At 41.9% G+C, this 10749-nt stretch overlaps 1 long non-coding RNA gene across 1 annotated transcript; it reads right to left on the reverse strand.

Moving 5' to 3' along the window:
* Window positions 1-3488: 3488 nt before the first annotated feature.
* On the reverse strand, window positions 3489-6554 carry LOC105706322 (uncharacterized). The gene is made up of 2 exons (XR_001104811.2): window positions 6471-6554; window positions 3489-3982 (listed from the first exon to the last, which is right to left on the reverse strand). It is a non-coding gene; the product is annotated as an uncharacterized LOC105706322 (long non-coding RNA).
* Window positions 6555-10749: the final 4195 nt, after the last annotated feature.

The raw sequence follows: 10749 nt of genomic DNA on the forward strand, positions 1-10749 counted from the left end.
CCTCGATATCAGACAGCCCTGTATTTAACTCCCGGCTCTGATACTTACTAGCTGTATGACTTTAGGCAAGTTACTTAAACTCATTGAACTTCAGTTTCTTCATCTACAAAATGAGAGTTGTTAACACCATCTTGGCAAGCTACTGTCAGGATCAAATAAGATAACAGTATTCAAGCACGTAGAGCATAAGGAATGCTTCACCGCTACGTGTGATGGCTCATGCCCGTAATCCCAGCACTTTGGGATGCCAAGTTGGGTGGATCACTTGAGGTCAGGAGTTTGAGACCAACCTGGCCAACATGGTAAAACCCTGTCTCTACTAAAAATACAAAAAAATTAGCCAGGCATGGTGGCACATTCCTGTAATTCCAGCCACTTGGGAGGCTGAGGCAGGAGAATCACTTGAACCTGCGAGGTGGAGGTTGCAGTGAGCTGAGATTGTGCCACTTCACTCCAGCCTGGACTACAGAGCAACACCTCATCTCAAAAAAACAAACAAACAAAAAAGCAAAACAAAACAAAAAGGAATGCTTCCCCAACGCTATTTCATTTCCTCTTGCCTGTCTGTAGGTGTAGGAATCAGTGTCATTCAGGTTACCAAATAGGTTTCTGAGAGACAAGACAGCCAGCCGTTAGCATACTGAAATCTGGTCTTTTCTACCTTGCACTCTTTTTTCTCTTCCTTTTTATTTTTCATCATAATAATAGTACGATTACATGGCCCTCATGGAAGATCTGATTCACTTTCAATGTTCCTTTTCCCTAACCCAAGAGTAATACTTATGGTATTCACTTCTGGTAAAGACACATTTTCTTAATTGTTAAAAGAAGTTTATAATTCAACCACACGAAGCTTAATTTTTCTACCTCAGTGACAGCATGTGAAGGTTCAAAGAACACGGGAGGCTTGCTTTGAGGTTATTTAGGGTCAGTTTGGAATTGTGCTTGTTTGTTTCTAAATCTATATCCTGATCTATCCCAAAGTGATTGAGATTCATACAGATTCTAACTCTGCTTCCAAATTACCAATTGTGTTGGTCTGGATTAGACATCTGCCATCATTGCTTCAACGTTGTGCCATCATGGACTCCTGAGTGTACGAGTTTGTCAATGTCCAGATGAGTCTACTTGTTTTATATCTTTTATAGTGCCAGCTACACATTGGGGCATCCAGGAAGCAGTTGGAAAATTCAGAATGAGCAAATGATGAATGAATACTTTTAGAATAGTATTTCTTCAATTTTTGAAACTTATGTTATCTTTTTTTTTTTTTTTTGAGATAAAGAGTCGTGCTCTGTTGCCCAAGGTGGAGTGCAGTGGCATGATCTTGGCTCACTGCAACCTCCGCTTCCCGGGTTCAAGCAATTCTCCTGCTTCAGCCTCTCCAGTAGCTGGGATTACAGACAGGCATGTACCACCACACCCAGCTAACTTTTGTGTTTTTAGTAGAAACAGGATTTCAGTCGGGGTGTGGTGGCTCACACCTGTAATCCTAGCACTTTGGGAGGCTGAGCTCAGGAGTTCGAGACCAGCCTGGACAACATGGTGAAACCCTGTCTCTACTAAAAATTTAAAAATTAGCTGGTGTGGTGGCAGGTTCCTGTAATCCCAGCTACTGGGGAGGCTGGGGTAGGAGGATTCTTGAACCTAGGAAGCAGAGGTCACAGTGAGCTGAGATCATGCCACTGCACTCCAGCCTGGGCAGCAGAGCAAGACTCTATCTCAAAATAAATAAATAAATAAAAATAACAAAAGAAACAGGGTTTCACCATGGTAGCCAGGCTGGTCTCAAACTCCCGAACTCAAGTGATCCACCTGCCTCAGCCTCCCAAAATGCTGGGATTCCAGGTGTGAGCCACAATGCCTAGCTGAAAATCATGCTATCTTTTGATCAATAGCTCCCACCCCCAAAATGTGATACTCTTCTAAAGGGTCCCATTCTAATGATGATGAATTGTATTCTCCACCAGTTAAAACTTTCTAGTCCTCCCTACCCTAATTACACACTAAAAAAATACTATTGGACATGCTCTCTTCCACTCAAGGTTCTGCTATTTACCCCATTTCCCAGAGTATCTGCACCATTTTAGATCAGAGGCCCCAGAAAGGCAGGGACATTCCTATTTAAACATCTGCCATGCACAGACATATTAGGTACCAAATAAGTGCTTTTGATAATGACACAAAGTGACAGCTTTGGGAAAGCTTTAGGGCCCTACCATCACTGATTACATTCAGCCATTCAAAACTAGATTTAAATCCAGACCTCCCAAGAAGAGTCCCCATAGCTTAGTCTGAGATGGAATGCACCACATTCTTCAACCTCTCTGCCTTAAATATCTGTCCAGATTATGCCCTTTCATGTGTTTTTGAAGTAAAAAAGAAAATCGCATCCTCTCCTAAAACTTTTCCTGACTCAGGCATTTAATATTATTAATGAAAACCGAATGGCTGCAGTTTAATTATTTTAATGCTTTCAGCTCAAACTGTAGAAGTCCAGGAACCAAATGTTTGGCCCACCGTAGCTAAAAGCCTGCCTATACTTTCCTTGTGCACGACTATAAAATAAAAAACAAGGAAAATGGCTTGTAATTGTATAGCAACGAAACACATGGTTTTTCCCTTTCCTTTGGGATGAAAATGCCTTCCTGTAGAAACTAAGGTTATGCCCCTACTTGTGAAGCCCAAGGAGGGACACTTTGATGTGAAAGAGGATCCTGGCCAAGTAGCGGATGCAGAAACCAGCGTGGGAATAGGAGGAGCCTCCAGAAACAGGAAAAGGCATTGTCCCAGGGAGGGGTTATTTCATCCCACTCTGTCGTCATTCGGGCTGTCTGGTTTATTTCCTCCCCCAGCTTGGTGTGAGTTGGAAGGACAGTCCTTTGTTAATGAGGTCAAGAACAAGATAGACCATTTTGTGAGGTGGTTAGGGCTGCACTTCCAGATTTCAGATTTTATAAAAAGTGACCGAGAAAAAAAAATTAATCTGGGCTTCATCTAAGCAACACCAAGGCAACTGGTTAGGGAGTGAGAAGTCCAATCAGTTGGTGTGGCTAAGCAACATCAAACATCTTGGTTTTTCCAAGGAAATATTTCAGCTGGCCAACAGTTCAGGCTTTATGCACATGTAAGACTGAAATCCTGCCTGCAACCAGGTTCCCTAAATAAAACTTGCTAAAATAAAAAAGTTTTTTTTTTTTGTTTTTTTTGTTTGTTTGTTTTTGAGACGGAGTTTCGCTCTCCTTACCCAGGCTGGAGTGCAATGGCTCGATCTCAGCTCACCGCAACCTCCGCCTCCTGGGTTCAGGCAATTCTCCTGCCTCAGCCTCCTGAGAAGCTGGGATTACAGACACGCGCCACCATGCCCAGCTAATTTTTCGTATTTTTAGTAGAGATGGGGTTTCACCATGTTAACCAGGATGGTCTTGATCTCTTGACCTCGTGCTCCACCCGCCTCGGCCTCCCAAAGTGCTGGGATTACAGGCTTGAAAAAAGTTTTCTTTTTAAGAGTTTCATGTCTGTCACAAATGAATAGCTGCTGGTCAAAGCACTGATAAGCACAAAGCAATGTGTACAGCTGGGAAAATTGCTGGGCTTGTTTTCTGGGACAGCATTAGCAATGTCCCCGTGTGGGGTCCATCTTTCTTAGGGGCTTTCTCAGCACACACTGGTGTGTGCCCTGCAGCTCCTGGGGTAATACTGATGCACAGGTTCTGGCAGAATCTCCAGCCAAACCTCTGTCAGCTGGGAGCAGTACGGGAAAGAGTGGCCAAGGCTGGTTCCATCTGGCACAGGCTCAAGGCCTCTGGCTGCATTATTTTCATTGTACTTAGCACTGAGTGCTTCAGAGCGCTTGAGAATGCTTTGTCTTTATTAGTTTTCACAACAGTCCGTGCTGTAGGACATCTTTAATATTAGATTTCCCACTTTAGCGTTCAAGAAGCTGATGATCAGAAGGCTTAATGGACTTGTCCATCATTACCTAGAAAATGAGTATTTGACCCAGGATTAGACTGCATAAATATGGGTCTCTAATGGCTGTTTATTCCACAGATAGAGCATTGCCATTTTCTCTCAGAACCTAAGGGAATAATTTTCTCATCTTGTAGGACTCCCATCTCCTCCCAGGGCCCAGTGAAGCCCCTGTCAGTCTTACCTAAGGACATGAACTTGGTCTGAACTGCTGGAGGCACTCTCTTAACTGAGGTTGGGCTCAGCTCAGCTCTTCATTCTATGTCACACAAAGGACCCATGAGGGTTTCAGATGAGCTGGATTTTTTTTCTAATCTGCAATACTAGTACATAAAAACAAAACCTTAGGGAGCGTAAACTGCATAAGCCAAAGTGAATCTTATAAAGCAATTCAATTTGATATTGCAAAATATGCGTCACCTTCCATGTGCAAGACCCAAGACTGAATAAAATCGTCCTGATGCTCCAGGAGTTCAGAGCCTTCTGAGGTAGACAAATGCACACACACTCATTTGTACTATGGGGCTCACTACATAATTGCTACACAAGAAGTAGAAACTAAATGTTAGGTGGGCCCAGAAGAGGAAGGAGACACTGATTCTGACCAGGGATGTCTGGAAGGTTTCTCTGAGGAGATGGGAGGGGCCCTTGACAAGTCAGACTTGTAAAAGCAGAAACAGAGGTCCCGAGCAATGTGATCTGCCCAAGCTTAAAATGCATTTCTTCATCCATCATACCAAACAGCTTCAGAACCATTATCTGAATGTTACCAGGGAGACATGATGTATTGTGAAATTGAGATGATTTTTATTCTCAGCTCTATTTTGCTAAAAAAAATTCCAGGAATAAGGCAGTGGCAGAGTGACCCATTTTTCTCATTTTGCATAAATTTATATTTAAATTCTCACTATTGGGGACTTTTCATAATAATGAGATTTATCCAGAGCCTTGCATCAGTGTTAAAGAAGGGCGTTCATTCAGAGGAAAATTTTCAAAAAGATCAACCATGCATTGAAATCCATTTATGTTTTCTATGTTTCTAACTGGCGTTTCTTGAAATATTTGCTAATTGCTAAATTATTTTAGCAATTAAATCCCCTGGTTTTTCTACTTATTTGAGTTAGTACCAAGTGAATAGATAAGGCAAAATCTATTTCCTCCATGGAAATAGATTAAGAGGTTATAAACATAGGATTAGAGTTAACTATAGTATTAAGCAGGAGAAACTGGTCATAATATATGACAATGAATTGTTTTCCATGTTCAAAAATAGCATACTTGTCAAAGCACCCAGGCATTATGCTGAGAGATGCTTCATACACATTCTATTAATATCTCCCCTTTAAAAGCAGTTTTCTGAGAAATGTCTAATACAAAAAATTTGTTATGCTTAGACAGATATAAGTGTTCTTTGTTTTAAGATCTCTACTTGTGTGGAAATTTCTGCTTATAACTAGTACTTTGAGGCTGGGTGCAGTGGTTCATGCCTGTAATCCCAGCACTTTGGGAGGCTGAGGCGGGCAGATCTTGAGGTCAAGAGTTTGAGACCAGTCTGGCCAACATGGTGAAACCCCCATCTCTACTAAAAATACAAAAAAATCAGCTACTTGTGGTGGTGTGCACCTGTGGTCCCAGCTACTCGGGAGGATCACTTGAACCCTGGAGGCAGAGGTTGCAGTGAGCCAAGATTTCACCACTGCACTCCAGCCTGGGCAACAGAGTAAAACTGTCTCAAAAAACAAAACAAAACAAAAACCCAAAAAACAAAAACACCAGTACTTTGAGGTAAGATATTGGGTACATGTGAATCTGACAGACAGACTATATATTTAATTTTGTCCAAAAAGCTTAAGTTACCTGATTATACATAGTATTGTGTACAGCATTTTTCAACTGAGATCTATACAACCCTAAGGTTATGAATTCAGGCCGGGCTCTGTGCTCATGCCTATAATCCCAGCACTGGGAGGCCGAGGTGGGAGGATCACTTCAGCCCAGGAGTTAGAGATAAGCTTGGGCAACATAGTAGGACCCTGTCTCAAAAAATTTTAAATAAATAAATAAAGTTAATGAATCCAGTCATTTGATTCATCATTACTGAATACATACGACACACCAGGCACTGTACTACATTCTGGTGCTTGCTTTAAAGAAGCCTACAGTTTTATAGGGTTTAGACAAACACGAAACATACAAACAACACTCACTGAGTGTGATGAAAACCCTATTTTCTTGAATAGAAACCACACAGGTTATAAAATACACGATTAAAAAAATCACTTAGAAAAACTGTGGCCAGTTAAACTATGACATAGTATTGATTATAAGACTCATCCCAACTTCAGAGATGTTAAAATGTAAAAAAAAAAAAAATGTATCTATCAGAATCAGTGAAATGCAGTACTCTCAAGGAAAAACAGAGAGAGCTGTATTAGACTATCACAGGGAGATCTTTAAATAGGGATGACCTCCGCACTGAGATACATTTTAGCTCATACCTGAAGAATAAGAAGTTGGTCCTACTTCAGCCCAGGAGGAATGTTCCAGGCAGCAGGAAGAGCCTCAGGACAGAGGCATGTTTGGAGTGCCTAAATTATACTTCACAGGTTTCGTAGCAGTTGTCTTGGGGCTTCTTCCAAACCACCACTGTTTTATTATAGAATTCTAAACCATTGAGGCATCTCCCTTTCCACATGGTCGTCTGCAGCTGTCGTAGCTTTCCTGCTGTTGTTGTGTGTTCTGCTTTCGGGCGGCTCACTGGCCCATGTCCTCTCAAGACTGCCGCTCTGGGGACCACCTCTCTGCTCTCCATCGCCACCACTCTAGCCTGTGGCCTGCTCCTGGTTGAAGAAGCCATCCTCTCAATCAAAATGAATACCACTCTGAAAATCTTGGGTAGTCCAACCCGATATTTTCGCATGGTGGCCACAGATATTTTAGGCCCCCAAGAGGTAGTCTTACTCTTTCAATTTTACTGGCTCCACTGTTTGAGGAACTTGGAATAATTTCTCCAGGGACTGGCCTGGAGGTACTATTGAATAACACCACAGTGTTTTTCTTCCTCCCCACTAAGGGCCAGCTGATGTCTCAAGACCTTTTGGTGCTCAACTCACTCAGAATGAGAGCCCTGCTTTCCCTCAGCACTCCTGCCCTTCGAGGGTGGGGCCAAACATTTTCTTCTTTTGTTACTGGGGACTTTTGATCTTGGTTTTCAATATTTGTCATTCCCAGGAGAATTAGTACCCTGTGTCTTGGTAAATTGTAAGACCACTGTGGATTTGGGGTTGTCTAATTTCCCCATCCCTCCCTTCACAAGAAGAGAGAGAGAGAACACCCAAACCCTGCATCACCACTCACTCACCTGTTCACAGCCTATGGAACAGCCGTTCGGGCAGCTGTCATGAGCTGTTCACACAGCTTTTCCAAGAGATTGGCAGTCTCCATGAGGAAGTACTTATAACTCCCTGCTACGGTTTGGATGTGTCCTCCAAAGTTTATGTGTTGGAAACTTAATACTCAATACAACAGTGTTGACAGGTGGGGCCTATAAGAGGTGATTAGATCACAAGCCTCTGCCCTCATGAATGGATTAATGTTACTGAAAGAGCGGGACTGTTATGCAAGCAAGTTTAGCCCCCTTCCTGTGTGCTCTCTCTCTTTCTCTCTGAAAAGGAGTGGGAGTTAGATGCTTTTTTTCAAAAAGAAGTCCTTATACTATCTCCACCAATTTCTTTACATCCTATTCTAACCCCTCACATTCCATTCCTCCCTAATCCACTTTACTGTAGTTTTCATTTTCACCGAGATTTATAGTGACACCATCTAGTCAAACACGATGACTAACGTCCTTTGTGATTTCATCTTACTGACCGACTGGCATGTGCCTAACCACTCTCCCACTGTTAAAACACCCTTGGCTTCCCTGATACCATGTTCTTCAGATTTTTCCCCCATGCCATTGGCTTTTGGTTCACTCCTTTTGGGTTTTCTTTCTTTGCTCAACTCCTAAATTTTTGAGTATTCTATAGGCTTGATTTTGGTTTCTCTGTTTGTTTTCTGTCTTTATCCTCATTCTAGGGAATCTCATTTCTTCTCTTAGTAAACCACCAGAATTATGATAATTTCCAAATTTATTTCACTAACCCCACCAAGATCCAAACTTATATATCCAACCTCCTCCTTGATATGAAATTTGATGATTAATAATCATTTGAAACAAAAATTCTTGATTCCCCTCGCAAATCTGTTCTTGTCTTTATCATTTCAGTAAATGACATATCTACTTAGTTGTTCAAGCTAAAAACCTAGAAGTCATTCTTGATTCCTTCTTTTCTGTCACCCCTGTGTCCATCCATCAGCAAGTCTCATCAGTTTCACCCTCCAAAATCGATCTCAAATCTGTTTATTTCTTTTATTCTTTACCTTTAGCCTCTTAGTCCAAATCACTGGCTGCAGTAACTATCTAACTGGCATCCATGCTTCCATGTTTGCCCCCTACAACCCATCCTCTACATAGCATTCAGGGTGATTTATTTTTTTTTTTAAATGTAACTCAGGGTATGTCTATTCTCAGTCATTTAAGTTCAACAAAATTCAGCTTCCTCACTTCATTTGATTTGGTCTCATCACACAAGCTTTATCCATTTAAGATTTTGTTTATTTGTTATCAGGTGTAAAGATAGATCCTTTTATTCTTTAAAGGTAGATATGTTTACCTTTTCAAATAGATCCCTTTACTTTTAGTTAAACTCCAATTTTGCTGGCAAAAGAACACCGCTTTTCCTGTTTGGGAACTGGTTGTGGGCAGCTATAAGGGACTGATAGGATGACCAGACATGTAATAGAGAACCCCAGTGTCATTGCACAAATGCCAGCTTTCCCCACGTTCATGGCTGAGCCTAGTTAAAACTATAGGGGAATTAAAGTTTTTTTCAGTGCACCAGCCATTTTTGGGGGGGTTATTATTGGTGGGAGTGTCATATTACTATCATCTGCCTCTCCTGCACTTATTTTGCAAAGTTTATAGTGCTTTCTTATAGGCCTCCATAAAAATTTGTTCTCATAATTTCTGTGTGTGAAATGTGAACCCAAAGGTATCTGAGACAGGTCTCAATCAATTAAGAAAGTTTTTTGTGCCAAGGTTACAGACACACCCGTGACACAGCCTTAGGAGGTCCTGACAACATGTGCCCAAGGTGGTCAGAATACAGCTTGCTTTTATACATTTTAGGGAGACATAATACATCAATCAATACATGTAAGATTCACAGGAGTTCAATCTGGAAAGACGGGACAACTTAAAGTGGGGACTTCCAGGTCGTAGGTAGATTTAAAAATTTTCTGATTGGCAATTGGTGAAAGAGTTACCATCAGTAGAAAACAATGTCTGGGTTGTGATAAGGGGTTGTGGAGTCCAAAGTTTCAGTATGAGATTGAAGCCTCCACGTAGCAAGTTTCAAAAGAGAATAGATGGCAAATGTTTCTTATCAGACTTAGGGTTTGTGTTGATGTTAAATGCTGGTCAGCTTTTCCTGAATTCCAAAAGGGAGGAGGGCATAATAAGGCATATCCAATCTGCCATTATGGCCTGAACCGGTCTTTCAGGCTAACTTTGGAGTGCCCTGGCCAAGAGGGGGGCCATAGAATTTTATTTTTGGTTTACAGAAATCATCTGGAAAAATGTATTAAAAATAACAAAACAAGCATTTTGCATTTGTCTTTAAAAGATAGCCATGCCTTGTGGCTCACACCTGTAATCCCAACATTTAGGGAGGCCAAGGTTGGGGGAACACTTGAGGACAGGAGTTCAAGACCATCCTGGGCAACATAGCAAGATCTCATCTCCAGAAAAAACAAAAATAAATAAAAATTAGCCAGGCATGGCAGCATGTGCCTGTAGTCCCACCTCCTTGGGAGGCTGAGGTGGGAAAATCTCTTGAGCCTAGGAGTTCAAGGTTACAATGAGCTATGATGGCACCATTGCACTCCAGCCTGGATGACAGACAAGAAAGAAAGAACAAAAGAAAGAAGGGAGGGAGAAAAAGGAGGGAGGGAGGGAAGGAAGGAAGGAAGGAAGGAAAGAAGGAAGGAAGGAAGGAAGGAAGGAAGGAAGGAAGGGCCATATTTCATTTGACAAAGACTCCTTTATTGACCAAATGTAGTCAGGCTCCTCTGAGCCCTCCTTTTCCCTAGCCTTTATCTTTGGCTCCATCTTTGGCTTGCCATGTCTAGTTTTAGCAAAGGATACTGCTTAGCCAGTTTATAGAGTATCCTACTACCTTTGATATCTAATCAGGTTCTCCTCCCTACCCTTGATGTCTAATCAAATTCCTCTCTCCCAAAGTCCTTGATACCTAACCAAGGCCCTCTTAGTATTTTTTTTCTTTTTGAGATGGAGTCTTGCTCCATTGTCCAGGCTGGAGTGCAGTGGCATGATCTTGGCTCACTGTAACCTCCACCTCCCAGGTTTAAGAACTTCTACTGTCTCAGCCTCCCGAGTAGCTGGGATTACAGGTGCCTGTCATCACATAGTAGAGCCCCACGGCTCTACTAATTTTCGTATTTTTAGTAAAAACAAAGTTTCACCTTGTTGGTCAGGCTGGTCTTGAACTCCTGACCTCAGGTGATCCACCTGCCTCAGCCCCCAAAGTGCTGGGATTACAGATGTGAGCCACCATGCCTGGCTCCCTCTTAGTATGTTTCTATCTAATGACTCCCTCATCATGCCCGTTGGGTATATATTCCACTTATCCCTGTTGTATTTATTTATTTATTTAT

This window comes from Aotus nancymaae, unplaced genomic scaffold (assembly GCF_030222135.1).
Source record: "Aotus nancymaae isolate 86718 unplaced genomic scaffold, 86718_ANA_hifiasm-v0.15.2.pri h1tg000033l, whole genome shotgun sequence".
NCBI lineage: Eukaryota > Metazoa > Chordata > Mammalia > Primates > Aotidae > Aotus > Aotus nancymaae.